This window comes from Anser brachyrhynchus (genome assembly GCF_964034855.1).
Source record: "Anser brachyrhynchus genome assembly, chromosome: 3".
Taxonomy (NCBI): domain Eukaryota; kingdom Metazoa; phylum Chordata; class Aves; order Anseriformes; family Anatidae; genus Anser; species Anser brachyrhynchus.
In genome coordinates, this window is record NC_137696.1 from 123,551,387 (window position 1) to 123,564,810 (window position 13,424).

Here is a 13,424-nt window from a genome sequence, read left to right on the forward strand (position 1 = left end):
CAGACGCAGGCACCAGCTCTGGGATGAGTTGTGCACGGGTGACATCTTCATTTTATTTCACAGGTACCCCAAAAACCCCAACAGACACGCAGGTTTACTGCATCACCAACACAAATCCCTGTTATCTCTCTTTGCCCATGCGGTGGACATGGACCCCCTCCAAAAGATGAGTGGGATGGGAAGCCAACCAGCATATCCTACAAAACATGGTGCTCTGAGATAGTGCCATTCCCTGCTCTCTTTCCAGCCGGTGCAGGAGATAGGCATGTAACTGGTCTTTCAATCAGCTGCTAGGTGCACATCTCTTGCTGAACTGTGTGGTTTTGCTGCTGGTTTCCCTCAGTGCTTGCTTCATCCTTCTCATTCTCAATGGAGGCATGAAGGAGAAAAGGATCTAACATCTACGCTTTTCTCCTAGCTTAGCTTAGGTCTGATTCCTGCCTCACGTGTGTTGGAAGTATTTCAAAATGCCTAGGAGATGGATGGTAAAATAGCCCAAGAGGAGAATAAGCCTTACTCCACTTTATGGAGTGTAATAGAGAAGACCTATTCTCCTTTGTATGGAAGTATTTGGTAAGGTGCATCCAGAATACTGTACCTGGTTTGGGGCTTCTCCATAATAACAAGACTGCCAAACTGGAGAGAACAGGGCAGAAGATCACCAAGATGGTTAGGAGGCTAATGTGCAGGGTTTACAAGGAGAGGCTGAGGGAAATGGGTGACTTCAGTCCTAAGGAGAGATGTCTAAGGAGGGATTTTACTGCTGTCTTCAACCACCTAATGGGAGGAGATAGATCCAGATTCTCCTTGGATGTCCACAGTGAAATGTAAAGACACAACATTGATTTTGACTGTAAGAGCAGAGATCCCAGTTAGCCATTAGGGAGAAAAAAAATCCTCAATGAAAATGATCAAAAATAGGAAGAGGTGCCCAGAGGTGTTTAAAACATAGCTGAATATGACCCTCAGCGTTATGTAAAAACTTTGAAGCTGGATCTAACTTCAACCTCACCCTACTTTGGTGGGGGGTGGACCAGAGACCTCCCAAGCTCCCTTCTGAACTACATCGCTCAGAAATTCTGTGAAGAGCCCAGGACAAGCCCCAAGTGCAGGTGTTTTTTCCCAATGCTGGATATAAAGGTAGCTTTGAGGAAGTTCACACCGAGCTCCGCAGTCAGAGGTGACTGCCCATCACTGCTCAGCGCTGTGCTGAGTACACATGGGACACACCCAGCGGTGTGAAGCGACTCTGTTATCTCAAAAGCAAACAAGGGAAGTATTAACTCTAATTTATTTCTTGGCAGCAAGCGGGGGAGAGAAATAAACTGCCTGATGATGTTTATAAGTGGCCATAACAATGCAGATACTTCAAAGTACCAAAGTGGTTTTGCCCTCTGCAAAACCTCTAAAACAGCGCAAACTGAGACTCTCAGGGTAAAACCCTCAGGATACCAATATATTCATACCCAACAAAGCCACAACCACCAGAGACAACATACAAAAAGGTACTACAATACCTGTAAATCAAACAATGCCTGGTCCGTTCTCTGGCGTTCTGTCCCCTGATGTATTTTGGCCACGTCCGTGCAGCCTGCAAAACAAGGGTGGTCTTGTGCTAACTCCTGAACCATGCCTGGGAGTCATTTGGGAGGGTGCTATGTGGTCATGCTGGAACCGTGCAATGGACTTGACCTTACTTTTAGAAGGAGCCAAAGTTCCCAGTGACTCAAATGGTCTGGTCATCCATATGCACACTCAGACACACTTTAGGGTTAATTTATTAATTTTTACTCCATTAGTGGAAGCAAGTAAAAAAAAAAAAAAAAAAAAAAAAAACCCGATCCTAATAATAATTTTCATACCTCTCATTAAGGAGTAGATTGGGTCACCCCAGTTAAGTCAAAGCTGGACAAGATGGTGACTTACCTACAGCAGTAGGGATAGAGGGCTGACATACTGAGATGGCGATTTTGGAAGAAGACAAGTGCAAAGGTTCTCCTGGTACCTAGGGCAAATCCACCTGCACTGGGATTTGCCATGGTGACATAGCCAGGTATCTGCAAAACTCCCTTTAGCAGAGCCAGTTTCTCACTCTTGGCCAGAATATTGTACCCAATGTGGTTATAATGCTCAACATCAAGTGAGGGGTTGAATTTTGGCTTAATTTCAATGGTATAAACCCATAGTAGCTCCTTCAATTTTAATGTCATTACACTATGCTTACACTTCCGTAATTGAAAATTTGTATCTACATGTGATGCCCAAGAATGTGCATAACTCCAAAGTGATGTGAGATGTAAGTAACACCAGTAGTCATGTCTTTTGCTGCCATGCAAGGGACTGAAGCCTCAGGTTTTGATTTGACTTTTCTGCTGTTGTACGTTTGGAAAAGGGGAGGACAAAACTAGCACAATGGAAATGTCTGGACAGAATTTGAGACCGGAGCACAGAGACTGATTGTCCAAGCTCAACAGCAGTCCCTTGAGCCAGTTTTGCAAAGCAGCAGATTCTCGCACACCTCAGTATTGCAACTATGTGTGCATCGAGCGGAGCTTCTGGCTGCGGCAAACCACAGGCACACGTAGGGTGAGCCCCATTTCACCCAGCACTGGGAGCTGTGGGCAGGACCCCCTCTTCCCTGCTGGCCTCAGGGGTGTTTACCTGCCTCGCTCACATCCCCACTTGGCAGGGGAAGGATGGATGTTGTCATCCTTATTACAAAACAGGGAAGCTCTTCAGCAGCTCACTGGGAGGTAGGGTGAGGGCATGATTTCATACCCATCACACCGGTATGAATATGCCAGCAACCCTACCAGACTTGTTCTGCCGGGCTGCGCTCCCAGACATTTCGCCCAGAGCAAAGCAGAGCGTGACTGCTCCTGGTGTCCCCAGTAACCACAGCTTTAACAAACCCTTCCCTCCTGGCTTCTTCCCAGCCCGAGGCAAGTCTCAGACCACCATGGACTTTTCTGCCTCTGCTTACAAGCGATGCAATTTGTATTCCCTCTCTGAAACAACATCCACCTGCTATGGCCTGGATTTTGTGCTAACCATCCCATACTCTATGTAAATCCTTTCTAGAGGTATTTTTTCCTTTCCATTGGCAAAGAAAACGTAAAGATTGCATCACTCCCTACTTACACACCTTGGGAAAGTCTGGAATGTATGTGGGATGAGCCTGGGGATGACCAGGCTGCAGAGGTCTGATGGCGGTGCTGCAGGGAGCCCAGGCATGGGACCTGTGATGGGGTCAGTGCGAGCCTGTGCATCTGCTGGGACGTTGGTTTTCATGTGCTGGCCTAAATGAATCCCGTATTTCCTCAGCCAAAGGGGGCCTGAGCCGAGGCCATCTCACAGGCTGGATCTGGCCCACTAGGCACCATTCTGTAAGTGTTGTAAAGCACTGAATACTCAGGTGAATAGTGTGCATTTAAAGTGCACTTTTTGGGTTATTCTTCCTGCTGGTCTCAGGGTGCTGGTCTCCTCTCAGCTTCCTCCCACCCTAGAGAGACACAAGAGGCAAGGAGCTCAGCCCTCCATTGCTCTTCATCTTCTCCTTGAGGAGCTCCTCCACCATCTAAGGGGGGTTTGGGGTCTGCAGGAGGGTTTGTGAAGCCAGACCCAAGATCTGGTTCCTAGTTAGAAAACTACTGACTCCCACTAAAGGCTCTTCCAGGGGAAAAGAAGGAGCAACCAAACTCATCCCTGAAAACTGAAAGCAAAATGAGAGGGGATAAAAGAAGAGGGGGTCTGGGAAGTGCAGGGCCTCCACAAAGCAGCTGAGGGGTGGATTTTGAGTCCTGAAAGGACACATGATGCATCCTGTGCTGCTGTAGCACTGAGGTCTTCAAAGCCATTTCCCTTTTCAGCAAAGCCTGGAGAAATCCAGGTCACTTCCCCTGCATGCCCCAAGCCCCAGAGCTATGAACAAATCTCCCCTCCAAAAGTTTTCCTGGGAGGGACAAGTCCAGGGGGCGGGCAGGCCTGCTTGCCATTCTCTGCCTGGAAATGTCAGGGCTCTTATGGGCACAAGGAGCCTCCACCCAGGATCTCACAGCCTGGACACGGCAGCATTTCCTTCAGGAGTCATTTCTGCACTATTTCACACCCCTCTGGCACTTGAGGGCCTTACCATAGTCAGCGTTCTTCTTCCTCAAGGCTCAGGCCTTCCCAGACTCTGCCTCATGTTTCTTGCTTTCCTCTCAGCCTCCATCTTGTTATTCTCTCTGAATCTAGCAAAGTGGTTGTGCTGAGGATGGGAAATTAAAATCAGCAGTCAGGCACAGGCAGTGGGCTACCTGATTTATGTACTTGGTAATACACAGTCCCAGGTCTGGCTTTGGTCCAGGTCAAGTCCCAGGCCCAGACTGGGAAAAATCATGGCCCAAAGCCCATCCCCATTCCTAGGCAGTTAGAAAGTATTCACCTTGTTTTGGAGGAAATACAATAATACTGTGGAGACTGCCAGCTCTGAGCATGGGCCTCAGGACCACAAAATGCCTACAAGCACCATTTAAGTTCCTAGTAGAGATGTTTATATCCGTATAGCATCTCCAAAACTGATGAATGAAAATGTTGGAGTGAGACTATCATGGTTATCGTTACCCCTCCTCTCTAAACTGAATAATCAGTGGCTGTTTTGTCTGAAATATGAGATTATTCACCATTTTTGACTCTGCCTTCCCAGTCCGCACATATATCCAAAGAGCTGTTCCTCTGCTCATTTGTGTGTACACCCGAGGACACAGGACTCCTCCAGAAGGTACGTTTATCCAAAGGCTACCTGGTGCTGTTCATGTCCTGTGTTCCCTGGTTAACCATGGCTGGTGGTCAGGTGAGCTGAAGTAAAAGTTCACGTCCCAGGAGAGCACCAGAGATGTTGGAGTCCTGCTCAGCTGTATCATCTCTATCACTGCTTTTTGGGGTTCAAAATGCACAAAGAAAAAAAAGGAGCTCCTGGAATGAGAGGGAGAGATCTCCCCACGGGTGGATACGACTGGGGCCAAATCTTCTGGTTCAGGTTTAGAGAAAGAAGCATTGTTCCCCAGAATACAGGAGCTTTCCACATTGGATGTGCCCCACCTCTACCTCCTCTGCATGGCCTGAATTCTTTCCAGCAAAGAGCTAAACCTTCGTTAAGGAATGCTCATCTCAACTACACAAATGCCTAAAGCCTGGTTGCATGAATTCGGGCTTATGCAGTTGAGACTGTGAAAACAAGCTAATCATGAAAAGCTCTGCTTTGCAGAAAATACCTCTGGACCAAGGGCAAGATCTCAAAGTAGAAGCATTATGGTATGGCTATCAGAATCAGTCAAAACTGCTTGTGAAGCAGATGATTCCTGCTAGGAGCTTGCATCATCTAGGGAGAAAAGGGACATCAAGCCTCTTGCTGAGGCATGGTTGCATTTTATCACAGCAGCAGAAGACAACAAAAAATTGCAGGAAGGCACAAGGACCAGGCAAGGATGGAGCTCTTTAAAATGCTGTCACGTGGTGGGTGGGGGCGTGGAGGTTACAGTACTACTTGAGCCCCTAATGCTCTTAGTACTAATACATTAATGCCTTAGCATATAAGGCGGCTCTCTGTTATACAGATTTTGGGTACAAGGAGATTAGCAGGGAAGGGCTATCATCTCTTGCCCTTGTGTTGTGCATCGCACCCATCGCTCTGTCATGCAGCCTGTCCCAGCACAAGAAACAGCAGCACTTTGGAGGGTGAAAAAGCACCACCAGTCCTGAAAATCCTTACACTCACCCACTGCAAGTATAACTGTCATAAGGCTGGAGGGCTTTACGTCAGCAGCAAGGCTTCTGGTACCTCAGCTACCTCGCAACGGTGACCTGAGATCCTAATCTCAGAGCCCACCACACAGAGAGAGCGTGGTAAGGGCAGGGGTGTTGGAGCGAGGCAGCGCTATCACCCCGTGCATCTGCTGGCAGGCTCTGTCTCGGCGGTGTTGCAGCGCTGGAGATGAACCTGCAAAGATATATCAGAGGCTGTGCTCCAGCTGAGATAAGATCAGCACAGCAAAGGCTGGCAAAGCTCCAGCTCTCCTTTAGGCTCACCCAGACATGCCGCTGGTGATGGAGGGTCCTGCTCACACCTCCCCCTGTGGTCACTGCCCCGCTGGGATGCTCTTCGAGAGGGGCCCAGGCAGAAGGTGAAAGCTGGGGGAGACGCTTGAGCATCCCACAGCCACCTCTTATCTCTGTAACGGACCAGAGCAAGGTAATCTCACCATCCTGTGAGCTGAACGCCTCCAGGGCGATCGGTGTTCTCAGGCCTGTGGTTTTGGCCTCTCTGCTATCCACCTTGCTGGTCTATTTTGGTGCTGTTGACCATTGCCTGTGGCCTGGCTGAGAAAGACCAGCTAGATGGATACAGACCGCTGCTCCCTGCTTCTCACCTTAGGGGTAGTAACACCTTTGTAATAAACTTCATCCGACATGCTTGAGTCTCTCTGTGCCCTTTTAACAATTTAATTTGTTCTGGCTCCAGCCTGAGCTAATAACATGACGATGCCTTCTGATGCCAGAAGCTAAATTCCTCCATCACCCCCAGCACTGCAAATCCAAAGGCATTTTATGAAAGTCAGCGGAGAGCAACTGAGTGACTTCATTTTCACTCTTGATGCCCCTGATGGTTTTGTGCATTTATACAGCTGTATTTCAGGACAGAATTGGCCTTCCTATTTTTTTTTTGTTGTTGTTTTTCAGGTGTTTCTATCTTTGTAAAACACAAGAAAGAATGAAAAGCTTTTTCAAGCGACCCTGCCATGTTGAAGTAGAATGTGAGCTAGGTGAAGAAATGTGGGAGATTTGGCAAAGAAATAAATTTAGTATAAATGGGAAGGAGAGGTCTGCTGGGATCTGCTGTAGCTAGAACAGAGATCTGCCTGCAGCTGGATTTTCCAAGTTTCTAGACTCTCCAGAGGTCTTCATATACTCTTGACAATGCCTAGGCTTCACAGTGCTCCTAGAAGGAAATCATCCACAGTTGGTCTCATCTGAGCAAACTGTTCCTTAAAGACAATTTGTCTAAAATTACACAATATTGATATATATCATCATGCACATGGGGACTCCAAGAAGCATTACCAGTTCTGGAAATTATTTTGGTCGAGAACTGTAAATGCTGAGACAAACAGGGAGGTCTGTGATCGTTCTTTTCTGCTGTACGGACTGGGCAGCAGGATTATCTCTTGATGAATAGCCTCAGGGAGGCTAGGACAGATATCCTTTCACTGTATGCAAAATAGGGCTATATCGACAAAACGAGGCCCTACTCAGAGGAGGATGACCTAGGAGGAAGTTAAGCACCTGCTAGAAATGAGGTGCAAGTTTATATTCCTTTGTGAACAGGGACTCAGTGATTTGCCTAAAGTAATCCCAATAGTACTCTACTTTTTTTTTTTTTTTCTGAGTGAGACCTAACACCCTTGGCAATTTCAGCTGTTAAGTGTAAAACCTTTAAGTAATGGATTAGAAACAGGTGCTAATAATATCCAAACATAAGGAAGGGTTTATGGGAGTCAAAGAGCTTAGGTTCTCTCTATCTTTCAGTCAGCAAATTTCTCTAGTCTTCTGCTAACCAGCCTGATTTCTCACTGTGGGGCAAGGATTGTTTATTAATAGCAAATATTAATATTGGACTGGAAAGGGAGGCCCTTGGGTTCATTGCGTGACTTGTTGTGGTGTTCAGTATAATATTGCATCTTTCTCTTGCTCTTATTGCAGAGGAGCATTGTGGCTTTTTCTTGGATTCAAGATCTTACAGGACTCTATCTAGAGAGGAGACAAGGTCAGGACAACCACTGTCATGTGGAGATGTAACATACAATGTGGTTCATAATTAACAATAAATCGTTCAAATCTGGGTTAATAGCTATCTTCTTTGGGTGTTTTCTCTACCTTGTAAATATTCCTGACAAGATTTTTTTTTTTTTTTAAGAAGTAACTGGTTTTCCAAAATCCCTTTACCCCACTCAGAATTCCCAATTAACTTAATCAAAAAAATTAGTTTAATTAAAAAAATTAACTTAATCAAAAAATCCTCAGTCACCTTTCCGGATGAGTCCATTTTTATTAACGTGTTGAAGTTGCATGGAAGTTTACAGGTAAAATAGAGCATGGAGATTGCCAAGGTGCAATTAATGATAATAAATGATCGGTTATTAAGACAATCTTGGGGAAAAAAAGAGCTGGAAATCCCCACTCTGAGCAACTTGACAGGTAATCTTCTTTTGGAAAAAAAAAAAGGTCAACAACTGCAGCATGAGGTCAAGCTGATCTTGTGCAGCTTTAACCTGTAAAGCCATTGCACAGGCTAAAGCCTGAGAGATTCCCCTCGTTCTGATGGTAAACAGCAAGCAATCCCTCCAGAGATTTAATATGACACTTGCCTGAAGTTGCACACTGCAGCATGTGGAGTCCTCACACATGTCTGGAGTCAGCCCTGCTTTCTGCTCCAGTCTGAACATCACTGCAGGTGTGATTTAAGTTTCAGATGGGGCAGGATAAGGAGAGATGCTGGGGTACAAAACACAAAAGGAGAATAATTTTTACAGCGTTATGCTTGCCCTTTGGAGTATTATTTTAGGTAAATCATGCAGAATTAGATTCTGCTGTAGTTATGCCCCTTGAATAACGTGTTGCAATCAGTCACTGGTTTGTAGTCACTGGTGCAATAGTCACCTGTAAGGGTAGTTCAGAGCACGTCTGATCTCCCTTCTCTGATCTCCCTTCATGAAGAAGCCACACAAGCACCTGAAGTTAGATAGTAATTGCCAGGAATACTTATCTAGGGCTGCAGCTCACGTGGGGTAAGGGTGTGTTTCATTGTAAGAATTCAGAGCCTGAACTCTTCACGCTTATGATCTGTGTGTTTTCCATATGATGTTGTTGTGCCTCCTAGCAGCCAGTGGAGATGTGGTCAACACAGCCTGAAAAATCCTCCAAATTACCCTAATGCACAGGGTATAGAGATGTCTGTCTTCCACCAGGTAAAATTTAAAAAATTGCAGTTTTATTCCCCACCTTTCCAAAAAAGGGGAATCCCCAAAAACGTAGAAGGGCAACTGTGCTAGCTCTTCAGCAGAAATCTGTTATTCCACTAGTATTCACAGAGTGTCTTTAGGTACTGTTGTAACTGTTTAGGACCCCTTTTTGAGATTTTCTGGGAAAAATTTGCAAAATTTGAGGAATTTTGCCCCGGGAGCATGCTGAGCAGAAAGTGTGGGCTGCTAACTTATGGGGTTTGTAGTGTAGACACCCACAATCGGTCAGATAGATCTCCACCCGTGCTGTGTCCCAATATAGTGTCAGGGTGACACTCAGCCATGCACTATTTTCTCCACGTGCTCTTGGTGCAACCCAAAGGAAGCCCTTAGGAACCCAAAGGGAGCCTCAGCATAAGCTGGCAAGTTCTGGGGTGAATGATCACTATCAGGGGCTTACTTCTGGTAAGGAAGCATGGTCCGGGGTGAAGGGATTGAGCTAGGCATCGAGACATGCACCTGGCCTGAACGCAGAAAATATTCCCTGATTCTGAAGAAGCCTTTTTTTGCACTGATGAACAAGGAACCGTGTTTTCCCTCACCCCTCAGGAGTTACAATTCTTTCATTCCTTTTTTTTTAAATTCCATTTAGAGATGTCCTTTAAAACCCTTTGATGGAATATATGGAAGTTTGTCCTGGATTCTCAGCTTTTGTTTTTACTGCTTGTTAACTTTCTTTTGGCTGGGAGGGACTTTTGTAATCGTTTCACATGATTTACTGCAGGCTGGAGACTAAAACACGGGCTTTGTGATCAGAAAAGGCAAGAAAACATTTGTCATTAGATATTTTATGCAAGGGAGACGTCTTTTCCCCTGCGTGCAGGCTCATCACTCGAATACATATGTAGAGAGGAGAAGGAGGCACTGAGTCATGCTTGTCAAGCAGCAGAGACCACAACACTCACAGTGGTGCAAATTTCTTAGTCAACAGATCTGTACGAGGAATGAGGAAAAACATCTTTAAAAGCTCATTAGTTAATTATCGTCACTGCAGATGGTGCCCAGCTGTAAGCTCCTTTCTGCTCATCTTAATCCCATTCCAAGTGGCTACCCTAGGCAGAATAGCCCGTTGGGTTCTTTTTCAGGAGAAGCGCTTGAGCACGGGAGCACTCGGCTGTGGGGAAAGCTGCGAGAAGGGGAGCGATGTAAAGCCTTAGGAAGAGAGATGGGGGCCTGTCCCCCTGCGTAGGCAGTGAGCGATCAGGAGTGCTCCTCCACCTTTCGTTTGTAGGGACGTGCAACGCGAAGAGGGGAGGTTTCTCTGCCTGGCTTTTGATCTCCTTTGTGAGCACTCAAGGGAGGCCCGACCTGGGATGGATTACTGACCTGAGCAAAGCTATGTATCTGGATTACCTTTGGAGTGGTGAGTTGAATCTTCCTCTTTCTGTCCTCTGTACACGTGTGAATTATGTAGGAGCCAATAAGGGAGACACTGGACCAGTGGAAAACAGGAAGCAGCAGGAGGTTTGGTGTTAGTATTGATTACATTTTTTTTTTTTGGTAGTTCTGCTGTCCTCTTTTCATATATCCTTCATTTCTTATTAAGAAAACAAGAAGCAGTTGATCTTCATGTGGGAGAAGTAGGTGCCCGTGATAATTAAGAGCTATGCTTAGGGGGAAAGTTTGCTGATGCAGTCAAACCATAGCCAGTGGCTGTGTTTTGCTCTGTAAAACAATGCAGACGCTATCACTGGAAATTTTCCAAAGGCTGGCTTTTTGTTTTCCTGGGAGGCTTTACAACAGGCTCCAAGTCCAATCTTCGGCGAGGTATTTCCCAAGCAAAAGGGGTTCCTTTCTGACCGGAGCTGGATTCCAGTTTTCCTGATATAACTCATTATGGCCACCTGAAGTCTCTCTTGCTATTCAGGGAGAGCAGGAGATTGAGCGGATCAAGCCCATAAGAAGATAAAGACTCCTGTGCACAGAGGGGACTCCTGCCTGTTTTACTCAGTTCTGCCCAGGCAGGGAGCCAGGCTGCTCCCAGGTTTAGTCCAATGCTCCCTGACAGCAGAGGTTGTGACTTTCACCACAACCCCACCTGGGGGCTGCAATTTGCTATTTTTGGCTAATACAGGCCTCAGATCATTAACCCATTTCTGGTTTTGAGTGAATTATCATTTTTAAGAAGTCTTAAGTTGAACAGAGGCTCGTATAGTTGATGACACAAGAATCACTTACAGCGTAAAATTAAAATTTGACCCTTTCAATAGCACAGGACACTGAATTTCATCCTGTTGTTCTTGGCTTTTTTTTTTTGTACAGTCTTTATACATTGTGTTAGGAAACTCGTAAAGTCGGGACCCTGCATCTTTATGGGCTGAATTAAAACAGAAGGAAGATAGAGTACTGATATAAATTTACCATAAGTCTGTAGGTCAGCAGCTTATTGAGCCTTTGGAGAGAGGATCAATGTTCAGTTGCATCTTGCTCAAAACCCACCTGGTTTCATCTGTCTGTTTTGGAAGAACATTTCCTGGTGGCCACACTCTTGATCTGGGGATTTCTATATGTCTGTGACTTTTTCTGTAGGTTGGAATCAGTACTTGTATTTGTTTCCCAACATCTGAAAATACAATAGGTTCTTGACCTGTCTATAATCACTACAAATTATTGGTTGTGATGACAACTCATTAGTATTTATCACTGGACATCTTCTGCTCCCTAAAATTGCTCCTTAGAGCAGCTGAAGACATAATATAATCTTTCCATCTCTTGGTGCCTTTTTTGGTGCCTTTTTTTTTTTTTCCTGCTTCACTGGATCTCTCTTGGCTCTCCTTTGGAGCTTTAATAGGATTTTTCTCATCTCTTTCATTTATTTCCTTGTAATCATGGTTGTGTTCTCACTGTGCCTTGGAGAAGCTTGAATTGTTTGGTCAGATAGGTGAGTTTTATTACTATAAATTAACGTTGTTATAAATTTGATCCCACTACATGTAAAATAAAAAAAAGGACAAACTGCACATTAATGTGTAAAATGTGACTTCCACAACCTATACAGTGTTTTTTTTGTATTAAAAATAAAATACTTTGGAGAGAGACAATAGTTCCTCTCCGCCTTTTACAGTGCATTTTTTTTCCTAAAGTTTCTTTTCCTGTTTAAAAAAAATAAATTTCCCAGTCTAATTTTAAATAACCTCTGATAAGGGCCTTCTACTACTTCATTTGTGGATTATTCCAACCTAAATGACTTCAATTCCCCCTTTACACATTTTTGTCCCATTACATCTATTTATACCCTCTCGCTCCACAATGAGCAATCCCTCTGCATGCCTGGGAAGAATTAGCACCTTAACATTTCAACCACAGAGAGAATTACAAGCACACGAGAAAATCAAGACCCAGGTGCAGCCAGTGCCAAAGCATTGGTTCAGAAGAGTCTTGATTTCATCTATTTGTGTAGTGCCTATGCTCAGCAGCTTCCCCTCTTATGCTTAACTTATCTCCTGGCTTGCAGCACACACTCATTCCTCATTGTTCGCTTACTAGGGCTGAGAGCTCCTAACAATGGAGATTCTACTTCTTCCTTGGCTCTCGGCTCCCTCCTGCCTGCCAGCTCTTTTATTTTCCCTCAGGCATTAGTTGGCCAGGCAATGTATATTTAGTGCTTTCAATCTTTTTTTTTTTTCTTTCCCCCCTCCCTCATCTAACCAACCCCTTAATCATTTTGCTGCTTTTCTCCAAAACCTCTCAAAAATTGTCAGCATCCTGCAGGCTTGTGGCTCTCTGATGTTATCCTCAGCCTTCTTCCCCCTGCAAGGCATGGAAGTTAGGTTTGTTGCTTTACTTCCTGAGGTGTTTCTGCTGACGTTGGTGGCCTGGATTGCGTGAGCAGAGCCCTGTATGTACTTAAAGGCTTAGCGGGCCAGGTGGGCTACTGAGGTGGCACTGCCGATCCCTCTGTGCTGATTTCAGATCAACTCGCTCAGAAACAATGTGCTTTTGTCAGAAATAGGCCTTATCTCTCTCTCTCTGCTTTAGTGAGGCAGCGTAAATCTGTGTCAGGATCAAAGAGACAAAGGTGGTGTTGCTAGTGCTGCCCCAATGGCCTAATGAGTGGGTAAAGGACTCAGAAAAGGTAGACAAAAGGTGAAATAGAAACCATCTGATGCTCCAGGAACCGTGACCATCACTCATGGTTGGGTCTACACAAACCTGAAAGCTCAAGCGCTTGTAGGCTCACTAGCCTGCCTGCTTCCTACCCACCCTCTGTGCTATGGGCTTCAGCTGGGCCTCAGCCTTCACAGCCCCCTTGGAAGGAGCCAAGAGAAGCTGAGGGAGCTGGGGCTGTTTAGTCTGGAGAAAAGGAGGCTCAGGGGAGACCTTATTGCTCTCTGCAACTGCCTGAAAGGAAGGTGTGGGGAGCTG

General features: G+C 45.5%; 1 protein-coding gene and 1 long non-coding RNA gene across 4 annotated transcripts in view; one reads left to right on the forward strand and one right to left on the reverse strand.

Moving 5' to 3' along the window:
- Positions 1–3,040: 3,040 nt before the first annotated feature.
- Positions 3,041–6,631, reverse strand: LOC308191958. Of its 3 annotated transcripts, none has more exons than XR_013948418.1 (4): positions 6,411–6,631; positions 6,070–6,212; positions 4,133–5,980; positions 3,041–3,502 (listed from the first exon to the last, which is right to left on the reverse strand). It is a non-coding gene; the product is annotated as an uncharacterized lncRNA (long non-coding RNA). The 3 variants fall into 3 exon arrangements; XR_013948419.1 differs by having other exon boundaries at positions 4,133–4,249; positions 5,759–5,980; positions 6,070–6,631; XR_013948420.1 differs by having other exon boundaries at positions 6,070–6,631.
- Positions 6,632–6,660: 29 nt separating this feature from the next.
- RP1L1 (RP1 like 1) overlaps positions 6,661–13,424 on the forward strand; it is a 46,777-nt gene continuing 40,013 nt past the window's right edge. Inside the window, exon 1 of the mRNA XM_080584942.1 lies at positions 6,661–10,422. The gene's annotated coding sequence lies outside the window, so the exon portion shown is untranslated. The remainder of the gene's footprint in view (positions 10,423–13,424) is intronic.